This window comes from Schistocerca cancellata, chromosome 4, assembly GCF_023864275.1.
Source record: "Schistocerca cancellata isolate TAMUIC-IGC-003103 chromosome 4, iqSchCanc2.1, whole genome shotgun sequence".
Lineage (NCBI taxonomy): Eukaryota > Metazoa > Arthropoda > Insecta > Orthoptera > Acrididae > Schistocerca > Schistocerca cancellata.
The window spans coordinates 710,343,447-710,362,675 of NC_064629.1; the positions used below are offsets into that span (position 1 = coordinate 710,343,447).

The 19,229-nt window shown below is 40.7% G+C and overlaps 1 pseudogene; it reads right to left on the bottom strand.

Annotated features, from left to right (window-relative positions):
• Positions 1–6,250: 6,250 nt before the first annotated feature.
• LOC126185960 (5S ribosomal RNA) lies at positions 6,251–6,368 on the bottom strand (annotated as a pseudogene).
• Between the last annotated feature and the right edge of the window lie 12,861 nt (positions 6,369–19,229).

Below are 19,229 nucleotides of genomic sequence, written 5' to 3' on the forward strand. Positions count from 1 at the left end.
TGTCTACAATTGAGCTTGTGATCTGGGTTGATAGGTATTCCGTTTTTCGACAAACTGCTCGGTATTTCGGTGCCGTGTTTGGCGTTCGGTAACGAAGTGTGAGTGGTCCGGTATTTTTAGAATTCCATTAATATTACTAAGTTAGTCAATAAAAATTCGGTGCGCTATTTTCAATCGGCATGAGCTGCATTCATGACCCTGATTGATCGTCGTCTGTCTCTCTCTGCATTCGGTTGTCGCTGCCCACGCCGCCAGCCGAGGTCGCGCAGCGGTTAATCAGTTGAATCTCAGAATAGAACGCAAATGCCTGTTGGCTTTTGTTTGCAGCATTTCCTACGCGTATCTAGCTTATTTTCGAATTAATACAACATTATTACCCTATTGATTTATTCAGTTAATAGTAGTGAATTGCAAGAATATTTTAGTCGTATATAATCCGTGCTTTATAGCCAACATTTTTTTAGGCATACCTACCTTGATTAAAACATGCTATTATGATAGAAAATCTATTATTATTTTCATTGTTACAGAACTACTGGAAAGAATATTATGTACACATAAAACATAGATTCTTCAAAAAACATGGTTCATGTGCTTTTAAAAAGAAGAGACTACAAGATGAAAGATTCTCCAGTTGGATTAGTCATGCAGACGGCAAACACCAGGCCAGATGTACCGTTTGCTCTTATAATTTTAGAGTTAGGTATGATGGGACGAAGGCTCTCTTTGAACACAGTAATCGCATGAAGATCATTTATCGCTGCGATCAAAAAGTGTTTCAGGCAATATCAGTAAAGTACTCGTTACATCGTATGGAGATTTTAAAGAGAAAATAGCTTCAATTGAACTCACTAAAACCTGTCATGCGATAAACCATGGACACAGTCACAATTCCTTTTACAGTGGCAATAAAATAGATTCAGTACCCCGCAACAACTCTGAATTAGCTTCAAAGGTGCAGTTAGGTAGAACAAATATGGAGGCTCTCACAAGTAATGTTTTGGCACCATCTTCTGTAGGAATTATCGTAAAAAAATAAAAGAGCAACACAGTCCATTTTCAATATCTATTGGTGCTTCTAATAAAGGCAATAGAAAACTCTTCCCATATGCAGAAACTTCTTTTGATACGACGACGGAATAGTAAATTAAGAACCGGATGAGGCATCAGTCTACTATGAATTTGATTACCAAAGCATTAGAAAAGCTTCGTTTGGAGCTTACTAATGTTGCTGCATGTAGTGTCAATTATGGCTGCACGTCGTCAGTGTTTCAGAAGTTAAAAAAATCTGAACCCAAATATCCTCAAAGCTAACTGTAATTGCCATGTCTTGCATAATTTAGTAAACACTGCGTGATATTATTATCTTTTGCTGTTGAAGGCATTGCGCTGAAGGTTTTTTGCGAACTTTCTGCCTTACGTACTACTTAAACTAACTTAAGCTAAGAACAACACGCACAGACACACACACACATGCATGCCCGAGGGATTCGAACCTCCGGCGCGAGAGGGGCCGCGCAATCCGTGACATGGCACCTCTCTCTGCGCGACCACTCCGTGCGGCAACTTTTTCGATGTCCTCCGTCAGTCTCATCTAATGCGGATCCCACACCGCTCAGCAATACTCCAGAAGAGGCCGGACAAGCGTGGTGTAAGTAGTCTCTTTAGTAGACCTGTTGCACTTTTTAAGTGTGCTGCCAATAAATCTCAATCTTTGATTTGCTTTCCTCACAACATTAGCTACGTGATCTTTCCAGTTTAAGTTATTTGTAACTCTAATCCCTAAGTACCGAGCTGAATTTTCAGCCTTTAGATTTGAGTAAATTGTCGTATAACCGGAATTTATCGGATTTCTTTTAGTGCTCATGGAGATGAGTCAAATTCCACTTTTCGCACCATACGTATATCTTGTCTAAATCATTTTGCAATTTGTTTTTATCACCTGGTGACCTTACAAGGCGGTAAATGACAGCATCATCTGCAAACAATCTAAGAGGGCTGCTCAGATTGTCTCCTATGTCGTTTAAGTAGATCAGGAACAGCAGAGGGCCCACAACACTTCCTTGGGGAACAACAGATATTACTACTCTTTTACTGGATGACTTTCCGTCAGTTACTACGAACAATGATCTTTCTGACAGGAACTCACAAATCCAGTCGCATGAGTGAGGCGATACTCCAAATGCACTCAATTTAATTAGAAGACGCTTGTGAGAAACGGTGTCAAAGGCCCTCTGGAAATCTAAAAATATGAAATTAGTTTGACAACCCCTGTCAACAGCAGTCATTACTTCGTGAGGATAAAGAGCTAGTTGTCTCACAAGAACGATATTTTCTGAATCCGTGCTGATTATTTGGCGTCAAATTGTTTTCTTCGAGGTAATTTATGATGTTCAAGCACAGCATATGTTCCAAAATCCTGCTGCAAACCGACGTTAGTGAACAGGGTCTGTAATTCAGCAGATTGTTTCTATTTTCTTTCTTGGATACTGATATGACTTGTGCAACTTTCCAGTCTTTGGGTACGGAACTTTCGATGAGCGATCGCTTGTATATGACTGCTGAGTATGGAGCTATTGTATGAGCTTACTCTGAAAGGAACCTGAGGCTTTACCTTTATCAAGTGATTTAAGCTGCTTCGCTACACCGAAGATATCTACTTCTAAGTTATCATGTTGGGAGTTGTTTTAGATTCGAATTCTGGAATACTTACTTGTCTTCTTTTGTGAAGGAGTTTCGGAAAACTGTGTTTAGTAACTCTGATTTAGTGGCACTATCGCCAGTGCTATCACCACTTTTATCGCGTAGTGAAGGTAGTGACTGCGTCTTGTTCGCTGCTATACTTTACATATGATGAGAATCTTTTTGGGTTTTCTGCCAGATCTCGAGACAGTTTCGTTGTGGAAAGTATTAAAAGCATCTCGCATTGAAGTTCTTGCTAAATTTCGAGCTTCTGTATAATTTCGCCAATCTTGAGGATTTTGTGTTCTTTTAAATTTGGCATGCTTTTTTCGTTGCTTCTGCGGTAGTGTTCTGACCTGTTTTGTGTACCATGGAAATCACTATCGTCGCTCATAAATTTATGTGGTAGATATCTCTCAACTGCCGTCGATACTATTTCTTTGCATTCAGACCACATTTGATCTATGCTTACATAGGCAGATCGGAAGCAGTGAAGACTGTCTCTTAGAAAGGCGTCAAGTCAATTATTATCTGTTTTTTATTTTTTTATTTTAAAGGTGTACTTTGCGTTTATTTTTGGTGGGTTAGGATTTTTAGTTTAGCAACAACAGCCTTATGGTCACTAATCCCTGTATCCGTCATAATGTTCCCTATTCGCTCAGGATTATTTGTTTCTAGCAGGTTAAGTATGTTTTTGCAACAGTTTACAGTTCGAGTGGGCTCTTACACTAACAATCTTGTGAGAAAGCATTCAGCACGATTTCGGACGACATTTTATGCCTACCGCCGGCTTCAGAGAAGTATTTTTGTCAACATATATAGGGTTGATTGAAGTCACCAAAAATCATAGCTGTATGAGTGGGGTACCTATTTGCAAAATACTCAAGCTTTCCCTGAACTGTCCTACAACCATATTATCTGTGTCAGGAGGCCAGTAAAACGAATCATTTATTAATTTATTTCAGTTATCAAGTATAACCTCTACCCATACTAACTCATAGGAACTGTCTATTTCTACTTCACTTCAAGGTAAACCACTTTTGATAGCAATAAACACTTCACCACCAACTGTGTTTAATCTATCCTTTATGAACACGCTTAGGTCCTTCGTAGAAAATTCGACTGAACTTATTTCCGGCTTTAGCCAGTTTTCTGTTCCTAGAACGATTTAAGTTTCATTGCTTTCTATAAGTACTTGGAGCTCTGGTTCTTTCCCAACACATCTGCAACAGTTTACAACTACAATACCGATTGTTGCTATATCTACCTTCTCGTGTTTGCCCTGCACCTTTATAGATTGACGCCATTTCTGCAGTTTCTCGAGGCCCTTCAACCTAAAAAACAGCTCAGTCCCCTCTACACAGCCTCCGCTACGGGTGTACCCGCTTCCTTTGTGTAGTGAACCCCTGAACTATTATGCGAAACCCGGAGACCCACCACCAGATGGCGCAAATAGAGGAATCTGTATCCTACACTGTCGCAGAAACGCCTGAACCTCTGATTCAGACCCTCAACTCGTCTCTGTACCAAACGACGACAATCGATTCTGTCGACGATGCTGCAGATGGTGAGCTCGACCTTCATCTCGCAAGCAAGACTGACAGTCTTTACCACTTCAGACAGTCGCCCAAAAGCAGAGAGAATCTCTTCCAGTCCAAAACGACACACATCGTTGATACTGACATGAGCCACCATCTGCAATTGGCTGCACCCTTTGGTCTTCATACGTCTGGAAGCAGCCTTTTCACATCTGGAATGACTCCTCACGGTATTGTGAGTTAACGAGCATTGCGCTCTCATTTAAATATATGGCCAAAAGAGTCAGCCTACAGGAATTGTGAAACGAACCCTGTCGTCCAAGATCGCGTGGCCATAAAGGGCGCAGATTCACCACCGTTTGTGGCCAAGGAGACATAGTAGTGTTAAATATGGTGGACCTAAGATCGGCTATAAAGGGAAACATTTATGAAAACTATTTAATTCTATAATAATGTAGGCAATTAAGCCACAGTAATTTTAATCTGCCATCCTCTATAAATTTTCATGGTTATCCCAATAAAACCTGAATATTGATCATATCTATAATAGTTTAGGATTTACTGTCAAAGTGAAACTAACAAGTTTTGTAACAAAGACTTGAATACTAAAATCTGAATGCTTTGGTCGATCTTAACGATCGACATTTCATATAGAAGCGCATCATTAAAATGACAAACATTGTAAATATCAACTCTGTAACTTTATTTGTCTAAACGATATACTAAATTGTAATTATCAGTATATTCAGTTAAGCATCAGAGCATCATTTTCTCCTCACAAAACACATTGAACGATGACAGCATGACACCTTATTGAACCATTAAGTAATAGAATATTTGTTGTAAAGTTTAGTGTATAATAGTTATTTTTGTTCTTTATTTATTTATCAGAAAGCACATTGGTGCAAGGCTACTGGCCATGGCATTCAAAGCTAAGAAGGAAATTGCATTGGTTTTACGTAAAATAATTTAACGTTTATTATGTAATGGATATTATTGTTACTTTATTTAGAACGTGAAAGTGGTCAAGCTCTGATTATTTAAATATGTTAAAGTGTAAAATAATGTAGAATAAGCTGTAGCCAATCAGATGGACGGCTTCAGGAAAGGGAACTGCACTAGTCAGTAGAGCGAGTATGTTCGGTGCGCTTGGAAGCGCGGCAGTGGACGGGCAGAGGGGAGGGCTGGTGCAGATGCAAAAGAAGACAGTTCGGCTGGTGACACCAAAGGGTACAGTTCGGGTTGAGACGTGAAAGCGGACAGTCGGTCTTTAGGTAGCTAGGAAGTGAAACGACTTAGAAAACTTCGCATTGTGTGGTATGATGGGACTTAACTATTCGCATAGTTAATGAGGTGGAATATCGAACTTATAACTCACTATGAGATTGTGAATGACCGTACTGTGTCAAATGGATAAGCCCTCGAGTGTAATATTAATTCTAAATACGACCACTTTCGCTATTAGTTTGCTTTCTGAATAAACATTATTGTAACAAAAAAAATGGTTCAAATGGCTCTAAGCACTATGGGACTTAACTTCTGAGGTCATCAGTCCCCTAGAACTTAGAACTACTTAAACCTAATTAACCTAAGGACATCACACACATCCATGCCAGAGGCAGGATTCGAACCTGCGACCGTAGCGGTCGCACGGTTCCAGACTGTAGCACCTAGAACCGCTCGGCCACTCCGGCCGGCATTATTGTAACCAAATAGCAACTGTGTGGTCTACATCATTCATGGGTAGTTAATTTAGTTACCGATATTATTATTTCTGTTATTATATGTTATGTTAACTTCGTATTTCGCAAACTTGCCTTCAAAACTCCTCCCGAGCAGGTCATGAAGGCCCAACGGTACCGACCGGCCCCCGTATCATCCCCAGCCTATAGGTGTCACTGGTTGCGGATATGGAGGGGTATGTGATCAGCACACCGCTCTCCCGGCCGTATGTCAGTTTCCGAGACCGGAGCCACTTCTCAATCAGGTAGCTCCTCAGTTTGCTTCACAAGGGTTGTGTGCGCCCCGATTGCCAACAGCGCTCGGCAGACCGAATGGTCACCCGTCCAAGTGCTAGCCCAGCCCGGCAATACTTAACTTCGGTGATCAGACGGGGACCGGCGTTACCACTGCGGTAAGGCCGTTGGCAAACTTGCCATCAGCCAGACAATTTAACCAAAGGGTCACAAGTGTCCAATTTAGGGCGTGTAATGCGACACATGCGATTCAGCCCCTAGACGAGTTTGAGCCAAGACATTTCGACGAAGAGGAACCGCATGTGAGCCCGAACATCTTTGGGATGTTATCTCGCAGTTGGGGGCTCGTCCGGGATAGGAACTTGAAAGTGTTAGTTGAGCGACAAGAATCTTGCAAAGTGTTGGAACAGGATTGGATTTTGGGAAGTGTTAGTTGCGGAATACGAACTCTGGGAAGTTTAGTATTGGATTTGAATTCTGCAAAGTGTTTCAAAAAGTATTATCTGAGCTTCGATAGGCAGGACCTCTCGCAAAAGTGAAATGTGAGATCGGTTCAGGTCTGAATATTAGGTTTCTTTAATAGTTGTGAAATTGCAATTGTAATTCTCACAGCTAACGACATTCTGTGACCTAGGTCCCAAGTCTGTGGCAGTTTAGGCAGTTTGCATGGGGGCTCTGAGCTACGAATTTTGCAACAGTTGTGTGCACCGAGTTTTAGCAGTGGTTAGGAGCGATAAAAAAAGTAGCGCGGAGGAAGAGGCGACATCGAAGGCACGTGGTTCCAGCCAGCAGCGGCATCTTCAACGGCGATTCATCGCGCAGCGGCGGTTACAGTACCACAGCAGGGCCTACGAGATCTTCAGCGTCGGCTTCAACTGCAACATCGGCAGCAATACCAAGGTAGAAGGATCCAGCACGACAAAGCTAAGCAACTGCGCTCATAGCGAGATTATGTATGGTTCTGTAGTTCAATCGCCAATAATAGACGTCGCTAATATTAAGCAGTCGGCCATTTCGTGTGGGTCCGAAAATACTAGCGAGCCCCTTAGCCCAAAGTCGGAGCGGGAGAGCGTGATCGGCGGTGAATTTAGTAGAGCAAATAGTCCGAAATCAGGCAGTAGTCTTTGACAGCCATGTCTCTAAGGGGGCCTGATTACGCGCCTAGCAGTGGATCTCCCAACTACCAGTAAACCCATCTTCTGTGAACGGGTCCGAAAATCTTATGGACCGAGAGGCTTCCTCTGAGCCAGTGCGAGCGACTATATCTGGGATAGGGACTTAGCCATAGGCAGCGATCAAAACCTGTTCGTGATACAATCTGGGGAGGCCCTCTGATCAATCCTTCGGAGACTCTTTTGTTGCCTGCACACCATGGAACGACCTCCCACTCGAAAAACCGTTCAAATGGCTCTGAGCACTATTGGACTTAACATCGGAGGTCATCAGTCCCCTAGAACTTAGAACTACTTAAACCTAACTAACCTAAGGACATCACACACATCCATGCCCGAGGCAGGATTCGAACCTGCAACCGTAGCGGTCGCGTGGTTCCAGACTGAAGCGCCTAGAACCGCTCGGCCACACCGGCCGGCCTCCCACTCGACTACGGGTGTGGGGTCAACCTCAGCGCGGGCAGAACCTTGGCGGACACAGTAGCAGACCGGTCGGGGGCACATGGGATGTACTGGATGTCCCTCGGATCTCCACATCCGGTCCTCCGCAGTGATGCCCATTGGCAGCAGCCTCAAGCTGTGTGATCGAAACCAACACCGCGTGGAGCTGTGAACGGAGGGTCACAAACTCAGCCCACATATGAAGAAAGCAATCACAGAGTCTATCTATGCCAAAGATAGCGAAAATGCACTCTAGACAGTTAATAAACGCGGAACTGTGCTTGATAAACAAACAAATATGCACAAAATTAACGAGTTTAAATTAAAGAGGACAGAGGCGACTTAAGATAAGTAGCTTCTTATGAGAAGCTGTGTCAGACTCACAGAAAACACGATGCCCGCTTATGTGCTGATGCAGTAGTGGAAAGCACTTGATAAACTTAAGGCTGTAGTTTCGGATAGCAGAAGCCCCTCTTCTTGTATGACAGGAGCGGTAACATGCTGGTATTAGCCCAGTAGGGCTATGTGCCCAATCATTGTAAGTAACAGATAATAGTACTGTATTCGGTTAGAAATCACTGTAATACAAAGTAGAAATATTGTAATTCAGTAGTAGTAGTAGTAGTAGTAGTAGTAGTGCAGCATGCATTAATGTATTATAAGGAATAGACAGAACTGTACATTTAATAGGGAAAAAAAATACACTCCGTTTACAGATTTCTAACTTATGGGCCTCTGGCGCTCCCCTCAGCTTGGCGCGGCCCTGGGTACACTATTAGGAATATAAATAAAAAGTATTCGTATCTTTGTCTGAGCTCCGCACAAACACAAGGTCTGGACATGTGTTCTTTCAATCTGAAGAACAAATGACAACAGACAAAACATAAATAACTTTACAAGATGGATCGAAACACCTCTGTCGATCAACATAAGTCATACAATTTAAGTCGAAATGACCTTAAGCCCTTGAAGCATCGATGCACATGGATTTCTCGCTCTCGTGTTCTATGTGGCCTTGATCAGTCCAAAGTTACACATGTATGTAGTTGTTCGATTTAACGACTTTAGAATAAAAAAAATATGTTATTGGATAGCAGTTAGTGTAATTTATAACCAATGGAAAACAACAAAAATGAACAAAGTAAATCAGCTTTGTGCACTATATTTACAGCCTATTCCAGTCTCATCATGTCTGGCAACGTGAAATCGAATAGAAGACGAATGGGCAAAGCATCTGGATAATTCATTAAAACGCCATTAGAAAATGGGAGTCAAAGAAAATACCAACGCGACTTACATCTCAACAAAGTTTGTACACCCAAGCGATCAATAACATATTTGCCACATAGCTTAACAAAGAGAAAATCCATTAGTCATTAATAAGTGCACACTGTAAGATGTGCAAGACAGTGAAAAAAGAGAAAAATGTGAAGTCATACCACGTTCAGAGACATGGATGATCATCATGTAACATCTCAACAATTGTTCTTCCCCTCCATAAATTAATAATTAATGTCACAATTATTGTGATACAAGGTGTTGAACTACGCTTGCAAAGAGTGTTAACATTGTGAAACCTCTGGCAATAGACTTTTAGGAATATATTCGGCAAGTGAAAATGAGGTACAGGACAAATCAAAAAGCCCGATAGGAAAGATAAACGACTGTTGCCATTTCGAGAAATGACGCAAGAAAGTCGCCCAACTGACAGAATCCGCCAGACAACGAAGCTCGACGAGTGGAAGTGGCGAGGAACAGCAATCACTCCTCCGTTGCTGAGAAGGACTGTAAGCTTCCGCAAGGATATGTGCTCTCTTCTAGGTCCGACCTACCCACGGCTTTCATAAAGACGTCAGCTAATCATCTAGCTCCTGAATAATTCAGTGTCTGTCTTTGTGAATAAGAGAGTAATTTTGCAGCTCATACCTTGGGCTAGATTATGCCTGAAAACTAAATTTGCACTCTGGCGTCTTCCAGCAGCAGCTTAAAATGGCGTGTCCTCCCAGGTAGGAGCTCATTACCTCATCGAGCCTATAAGAATGTACACTAATAACTCCTTGTTCCTCTTCTTCATGTAGTTTAAGAAGAAAAGACTCTTAATTTATGATTTTTACTGGTCGTTGAACTCTGTGGATTAGATTACTTTAAGAAATACAGCAATCAGCCACTTTTTATATATATTTATTTATCCCAATATACGTTTCGGAATTTTGCCTATCTTCAAGTGGTGTGATACATATTTAAATCTTTCTTAGAACAGAATTAATATATCGATTGCATTTTCGATGCAGGAGCTGCCCCATACAAAATAGCAATTTGTTTAGCTTTTACACAATTTATTACTTATTAAATGCACTTACTTTCTATTCTGCTTGTTGTCACATTTATAAGCGTACTAAAAAGACTTTTTCTTTGTTTGATACACAAAGCAGCACGGCATTCGCCATATTGCTGACTGAAGTGTTCGTTTACATCGTAAATTACGTGCAAGTCAAAGTTACTCTTCGCTTACAGGTTATGAGAGGGCTGTTGAAGTCAGTTGGGGGTGTACAATAAATATTGTTGCCCTTAAAACTTAATTTAAGGTTAAATTAAAATTTAAGGCCAGAAATATTTAATGTCGACACCCAGTTCAATCAGCAGTGCTTTGGACTTGTAAGCGAAATGTAACTTTGACTTTAAACGCAAACAAACATGTCACTCGGCAACATGATAATGGTTCAAATGGCTCTGAGCACTATGGGACTTAACTTCTGAGGTCATCAGTCCCCTAGAACTTAGAACTACTTAAACCTAACTAACCTAAGGACATCACACACATCCATGCCCGAGGCAGGATTCGAACTTGCGACCGCAGTGGTCGCGCGGTTCCAGACTGTAGCGCCTAGAACCGCTCGGCCACCCTGGCCGGCTAACATGATAATGCTTCGCTGCTTCTGTGCATCAGGCAGAGAAAAAATGTGACATCACGCTTATAAACGTGGAAAATTAGGAACGACAACAAGCAGAATAGAAAGTGTGTGAGTTTAGAAAGTTACAAATTGTAAATATAAAAGTCATGGAGTGTCGTAGTTAAGCAAACTGTTATTTTGCACAGGGAATCTGCAACATCCAAAATGCAGTCGATGTGTTAGTGATGTGATAGCGAAGATTTAAATATGTGTTACGCCAGTTAAAGATGGGCGAAAGCTCGAAATGTATATTGGGATAAAACAAATTATGTAAAAAAAGTAGGTTGATCTGCTTATCTAAAAGAAATGGAAATGTTCGTTGTAGCCGTCCAAGTCCTCCGTACGCCAGATCGCTATGCGACGTAATTACGCAACGAGCGGTGAAGGAAACATTGATAGCGGACACAAGTCACATCTCTACACTCTCATACTCGTTAAAAATCTTTTGGAAGAGCCATCAGCCTCCATTTCAATCGAGAGACAATGAAAAATAGCTACAATATATTCCTCTAACATTCAGAAAATCCCAAATATTTCACCAATGTAACAGAAGATAAAACGTTGCTTGCCCTACCACTTAGTCATCTGCTGATTTTCCATAATACTACACTGAAACTCTATGGAAAAAAAATCAAATGGATGATATTCAAAAGGTACGAGACTCAGATTCGATACGAGTCAAACACTGCAGCTATCCAGCAATTACGTCCTTTTTGGCTATGACTTCTCCATTCGATTACGAACAATATGGTCTTACACAGGTCTGCCGCCGAAATGTCTCGTGGTCTTTTGCTAAACTCAACCTAGCCTTCCAGGTGCCACTTACTCCTTAACCGTTGCAAAAAGAATCGTAACTGCAACGTCGCTCTCCCTTTACGCACTTGAGTAGTACGTTCTCTGGTCCCTTTAGATTTTGGACCATGACTACATCCTTTACATACCGCTCAAATGCAGAAACACTATCGTACCTGGAATGAGATTTTCACTCTGCAGCGGAGTGTGCGCTGATATGAAACTTCCTGGCAGATTAAAACTGTGTGCTAGAGTGAAAATCTCATTCTGGAAACATCCCCCAGGCTGTGGCTAAGCCATGTCTCCGCAGTATCCTTTCTTTCAGGAGTGGTAGTTCTGCAAGGTTCGCAGGAGAGCTTCTGTAAAGTTTGGAAGGTAGGAGACGAGATACTGACAGAAGTAAAGCTGTGAGGACCGGGCGAGAGTCGTGCTTCGGTAGCTCAGATGGTAGAGCACTTGCCCGCGAAAGGTAAAGGTCCCGAGTTCGAGTCTCGGTCGGGCACACTGTTTTAATCTGCCAGGAAGTTTCACTATCGTACCTGCTCCACAGGGTGCCCAGGAAACTCACAGCTTCACTCCGTGGAAACCGGCACTCCGTTACCAGCCAACCCCAGTTTAAAACTGAGCTATGGTTTGATTAGCTTCTGGCTCAGTCAGAAATATTCTCATTACTCTTAGCTGCTGTTTACCAGTTGCCACCATCTGTAGTATACCACAGCCTGTCAGGACATCAAGTGCTATTATTTAATGTTGTAATGTTCTCCTTGTAATGGTACAACTGCTGAAAAATGAGCCAAACCAGAAGTTCCTCGAAGAGAACTTTACGTGCACTAAAGTACGCGTCATTTGTGGCGGCGGCCGAGTTTAGGTTCGTTCTGCGCATCTGATGTCACAAAACACAGTCAGCCAATGAACACAGAACGACGTTGCCAGAGCTCGGCTGCAGTGCAGAGCACGGACGAGTGTCTTCAGTTTTAGAAACGTTTCGTCGTAAATAAAGTAATTGAACAAAAGCAATGTCTTGATAGCAGACTTTCGTTTATTGAAAGTTTGGAAAAAGCATTCTTTATACCAGTTGCTTCATATTCTATCAATTAATTAAACCAAACAAGCAATAAGCCTCCTAATTCAGGCGATAGCAAGGAAAGGTTTTTGTATCATTCTCACTAACCGCTTTTTCGCAATAAAGAACAGTGGTAATTATTTATTTCCTATTGTACTTCGACAAAACGTAAGTAATTCATAATCATACCAACAGTGTTTGTCGGTATTTTGCGTGACATTGTAAAGTTCTCCGGGAGCAGTAACAAAAGATGAGCTGCATCAGCATAATGGTTAAAGTGAATGGCTGTTAAGTGAAAGGTTCTGAGTTCAAATCTCGATTGGTGCTTAATATTTTCTTTATTAAAAAACCATATCGAAGTGTCTTACTTCATGAATTTTATTCGTTTGAATGTAATTTTTGAAATTTCTAGTGGCAAATAAAATCGACCATATGGAAAGTATACGCTATGGACTTTTACCTCTGCAAACTCTTCAAAATTTCGTGCAATGGTTTACTACATCTAATGTTGCACAATAACTGCGTTGAAGATCGAAACAAAATTAAGTCATTTGTGGGGGGAAGGTATCAATCAAGAAGATATGTAAAAATCAAATTTTTGGGCCAAATAGTTTTTGTGAAATCGAATGATAAAGTGTGTGAAAGCAGTCGAAACACCATGTGTCTGCACAGGCGAGCAGTGCCATGATGACAAAATCGCGCACATCGCGCAATGCGGGGAGCACGTCTCTGCAGCAGCGAAAGGGTTAATGCGGCCGTGGTGGCTTTACTTCATAAACTGCGCGCTCCCCCCTAAACGTAAGTTTGCGAACTATACTATGGCGCTGCTTCTCTTGGCACGTACAACTGGCAACACAGCAATCTCCCGCATCTGGGCGGGCATGCGCGAACCGCCAAGATAAAAAAAAAAGGTTCAAATGGCTCTGAGCACTATGGGACTTAACATCTATGGCCATCAGTCCCCTAGAACTTAGAACTACTTAAACCTAACTAACGTAAGGACATCACACAACACCCAGTCATCACGAGGCAGAGAAAATCCCTGACCCCGCCGGGAATCGAACCCAGGAACCTGGGCGTGGGAAGCGAGAACGCTGCCGCATGACTACGAGCTGCGGACGCCAAGATAAAAGAATTGAACTATAGGATCCTAGCGGAAATCAGCCTTGTATTAATCAGGAAAGTCCAGGCTCATCAGCTAAGTGCTGTCGACAATGCGAGCATTCCAATTAGAAGCGGTTCTCCCACGTCTTCATCAAATATAGCAGGTGCCGTTACTTTTCAGTGACACAAAATTTCCACCCACCTGTGGCTCTCTTTCGTTTCGGCGTTTGTATACACTTGTTCTCACTATATTCTAAAGTGGCAAGAAGGCAAGAAAACAGCACGAAATTGTGATAAGTAGACCGAAGTCTGTCAGAAGAGATAATACTCTAAGAAAGGTGTGAACAATAATTTCGTTTTTGTTTAAATTTTTGCAGTGTCTGTATCAGTAGCCACAGCGTCTCAGCAAACCGTGGTTTTCCGCTGGTAAGTTGTCACAGACTATTACCATTTGCAGCTATTTTTCGTATGTGAAACATATCCATTCCACCACTCTTACATATTGGTTTTCTGTCTTCCATTAGTGTTGTTTATGCTGTAAGTTCTGCTGCTGTTTCGGAGAGATGACTGTTATATTTCTTCCCGTATTGGTTTAGTTCTGGAAGAAAGTGAATTTACAAATTAAATTACCCAATAATTTCCATGAATAATCACTCTCTAACTTTCTTTAACAACTAACTAGCAAGTTCATTATCGTTTAGTTTCAATGCTCTAAGAGAAGACGTGTTTTTTTTTTACTAAAATTCGTAATTCAGGTCCACTTGTTATGCATACAAGTATTTTTTTTATTTCCCAAGATGTTTCAACACACTTGAGCCATCATCAGTGGGTATTTCCTTGAGGTCTTTAGTCTGCAAAATTCAAACATGTTTTAAGTAATAGTTATTGGAACGAAAAGTAGGCCTAAAATGTTTCATATATGTTGCGATTATTGCCTTATTCCCTGGGCTGTTAGATTTTATAGAGCTTTCTTTACATTATTATGTAGCTTATCATCTCAAACGAAATGATGTTATTGTGAGGTTAATTCGCGAGTTAGCAAATCACTTTACCATTGTATTGCGAGAGAATATTTCGTGACAATATTTTTGTGCTACCTGTCCTCTTCAGCAAAGCCATTTTTTGCAGAAATACATGAAGAAACACGGTACACGTCTTTAATTAATGACACTCGAAGCTGTGGTTACAAACTTCAACAGACACATTTTTTGTGGTGTTCCTTTAGTGTGCTTGATTCCTGTCCATACTCATCTGTTTCCAAATTTATTCTGGAACCTAATTTGAATTTTGTTTGTCTATCTTTAACGCTCTCAGTGGTGTGGTGAAACAACTACAGTGTGTCATAGCAACACTCGATAAAAACTGGAAAACGGTGGAGGTATAGTCACTAAACGTCACACAAAGAGAAGGTACAGGAAAATCTAAGAGCACCAACCCTAGAGTCCTTCCAGAGACTAATATACTATTCCTGTAAGACTTCTAGTATTTTTTCTGTGTATGATATAGTGTTATATACTTCTCATGCATGATTAGCGTGCAATATTTTCTTAAATAAAACGTTTTTGGCTAGTAATTAAATAGCTAATGGCAAAAGTTTAATTATCAGCATTGTTCTTAGAACTGTTAATGGTCTAGACTATAATTAGACTGAAAAACGTGTACGAATGATTAACACCCGTAGAAATGGTCAAGTATCATCGGTTCGAAAGTCGTTGTTAATTCTTGCACCGAAGCAAGAGAGTCGGGCACGAGGCGTTGAACTTTACAGTATGCTTGTGATAAAAGTGGCATTGTGCTAGCGCTCGTTGCCAGCCGTGCTGAAACTTCGAGTGGACACAATGATGCGAGGCATGCGTTAAATAGCTCTTTGGTCGGAGAACGAGGTCCTATCGGATATAATCGGAGATTTATATGAGGAGATGTACGCTGACAATCGGATTGACTACAACTTCATCACTGCAATGTTCCACTTATGCGCCGACTTTGAACTGTTCGTAGCATGGGGACTAAATTTACATTGTAAACTTTGTGACTAATTTCGTTTATAAAAAACTGAAAAGTAGTATATGAACTACCAATTAAAAAGAAGTAAAACATGTGTCAACCCAAACTGATTTACCCAGTGTAGCAAACAGTTCCTCTGACCTGATAAGCTACTTTCATGACAACTGCTAGAAAAGAATATTAGATCCAACTTTTGTATAAGAAATAATTAAAGTCACTGATGACATTTATAAAATCTATAAAAGTATTTTGTGCTGCATTTCTCTGAGCAGCTATTCAGATAGGAGTGGAAACAGCGGTATTCCAGCAGCGCTACCAACCAACTTTAAGTTGTTTGATTGAAGCCATAATGGCTCGGAATTGGTATGTGTGGGTGAGTATGAATGACGATTAACTGTGCTAACACGACTGCGTGACATTCTAAGCACTGCTTTACTGATGCCAGTTGTATTTCATAGAACTCAAGGTTTGAAATCAAAGTGGTTTCAATAGCGTTGCTTGAACGTACGGTTTAACAGCTGGTGTCGTTCTTCAAATGAAGAGTATCATACATCCTTGTCCGTGAAGATTTTCTTGGGTAAGGAAAGAAGAAAGTATATCTGATATAGCGAAAGTAACACATAACAAAAGGGTAAAATCACTGGTGACTCACAAGAGAAAGGATTAGTTGTATAGAATATGTGAGAGGAGAAAGAGGAAGAACCACGACATAAAGATCTTGTTACTGTTTGTGTATTAACTTCAAACTGGGGTAAGAAACAACTGAAAACGACTTACCATGGGAAGATGGGAGAGACACTAGAACGAAAGTTAAACAACCTATGAATCAAAAGAGATGACAGAGGTGTACAGTAAAAATCATTGCTACGTATGGTACGCCTGAAAATCCGTGAAAAGTCATGTGAGGTTAATTCGGAAATTTGCAAATTTTCCAAATGCACTGTGCCTGCCAGAAAAATGAGGCACCTAAAACGGAAGGAGGAAACAAAATAAAACTGCTTGATTGGACAAGAGTAACCGGCTTTGGTGAACTTAAATTAACCTTGGGTGTTTTTATGGGCCAGCTGGTTCTCCAACAACAGTTGTAAAATAATTAAAAAAAGTCTACACTTCGTACCGCCAAAATACTCTGGTCATATAACATTAGTTGGAATCGACTGTAAGCTTCTGTATATAAGCAGGGATGTCTATGGATTTACTGCAGGACAGTCAGCTTTGTGAATGAGTTCTGATCACATTTTCCCAAAACTGTCATGAGTATGGGGTCTCACCTCGTCCAAAAACAGTAATTTATAACTCACTCCCCCACCTGCCCCTTTCAAGGTCATCCACCAATTCTCTCCCCTCTCCCACCCTTCTAGACCACCTGAGCAGCTTGCATGTTGTCTAATAATGATGCTTGTTTAGGATCCTAATTGCTTTAATATTTTACCTTGGCTGTTACGCTAATAGTTGAAAAGGGTGTTTATTTATTTTTTATTTATTTATTGTTCCGTGGGACCACATTAAGGAGAAGTCTCCATGGTCATGGAACGAGTCAAGACATGAAATTATAACACGACTGTAGAAACAGATAAAATGAAATATAAGAAACATATTCAGGCGACACGTCATTAGTTTAAATAAAGAAATCAAGAATGTAACACTGGAATTTGCTTAATTTTTTAGCTCTTCCAGGAGCTCCTCGACAGAATAGGAGTGTGCCATGAGGAAACTCTTCAGTTTAGACTTAAAAGAGTTTGGGCTACTGCTAAGATTTTTGAGTTCTTGTGGTAGCTTATTGAAAATGGATGCAGCAGAATAGTGCACTCCTTTCTGCACAAGAGTCAAGGAAGTGCATTCCACATGCAGATTTAATTTGTGCCTAGTATTAACTGAGTGAAAGCTGCTAACTCTTGGGAATAAGCTAATATTGCTAACAGCAAATGACATTAAAGAAAATGTATACTGTGAGGGCAATGACAGAATTCCCAGACTATTGAATAGGGATCGACAAGAGGTTCTCGAACTTACACCACACAGCCCGTTTTTGAGCCAAAAATACCCTTTTTGAATCAGAAGAATTACCCCAAAAAAATAATACCATATGACATAAGCGTATGAAAATATGCGAAGTAGACTACTTTTCGTGTTGAAATGTCACTTATTTCAGATACTGTTCTAATGGTAAATAAAGCAGCATTTAGTTTCTGAACAAGATCCTGAACATGGGCTTTCCACAACAGCTTACTATCAATCCATATGCCTAGGAACTTGAACTGTTCCGTCTCGCTTATAACATGCCCATTCTGTCTGATTAAAATATCAGTTCTTGTTGAATTGTGAGTTAGAAACTGTAAAAACTGAGTCTTACTGTGATTTAGCATCAAATTGTTTTCCACAAGCCACGAACTTATTTCATGAACTACATTATTTGATAATGTTTCTATATTACACACAATATCCTTCACTACCAAGCTGGTGTCATCAGCAAACAGAAATATTTTTGAATCATCTGTAATACTAGAAGGCATATCATTTATATAAATAAGAAACAGCAGTGGCCCCAACACCGATCCTTGGGGAACGCCCCATTTAACAGTGCCCCATTGGGACTGAACATCATTACCACTCTCAATATTGCGGAGAATTACCTTCTGATTTCTGTTCTTAAAGTAAGAGGCGAACCAATTGTAAGCTACTCCCCTTACTCCATAATGTTCCAACTTCTGCAGTAATATTTTGTGGTCAACACAGTCAAAAGCCTTCGTTAAATCAAAGAAAACAACTAACGTTCGCAACCTTTTATTTAATCCGTCCAAAACCTCACAGAGAAAAGAGACTATAGCAATTTTCAGTTGTTAAGCCATTTCTAAAACCAAACTGTACATTTGACAGCAAATTATGTGAATTTAAATGCTGCAGTAACCTTGTATATACAACCCTCTCGATAACTTTAGCAAACACCGATGGCATAGAAATAGGTCTATAATTATCAACATTATCCCTGTCTCCCTTTTTATAAAGTGGCTTCACTACCGAGTACTTTAATCGGTCAGGAAACCGACCACTCCTAAAGGAAAAGTTACAGATATGGCTAAGTACTGGGCTAACATACATGGAACAATACTTCAGTATTCTGCTAGATACCCCGTCATATCCATGAGAGTTCTTGGTCTTTAGTGATTTAATTAATAACTAAATCTCCCTCTTGTCAGTATCATGGTGGAGCATTTCAGGTAACAGTCTCGGAACACTTTTTTCTACGAGCGCTATATGATTCCCTGTTGGGACTAGGTTTCTATTTAGTTCACCTGCTATATTCAGAAAGTGATTATTAAATACTGTACATATATGCGACTTATCAGTAACACGGACATTCCCACTACGCACTGATTTTATATCCTCGACCTGTCTCTGCAGACCGGCCACTTCCTTTATGACTGACCATATGGTTTTAATTTTATCCTGAGACTTAGCTATTCTATCTGCATACCACATACTTTTTGCCTTCCTAATTACTTTTT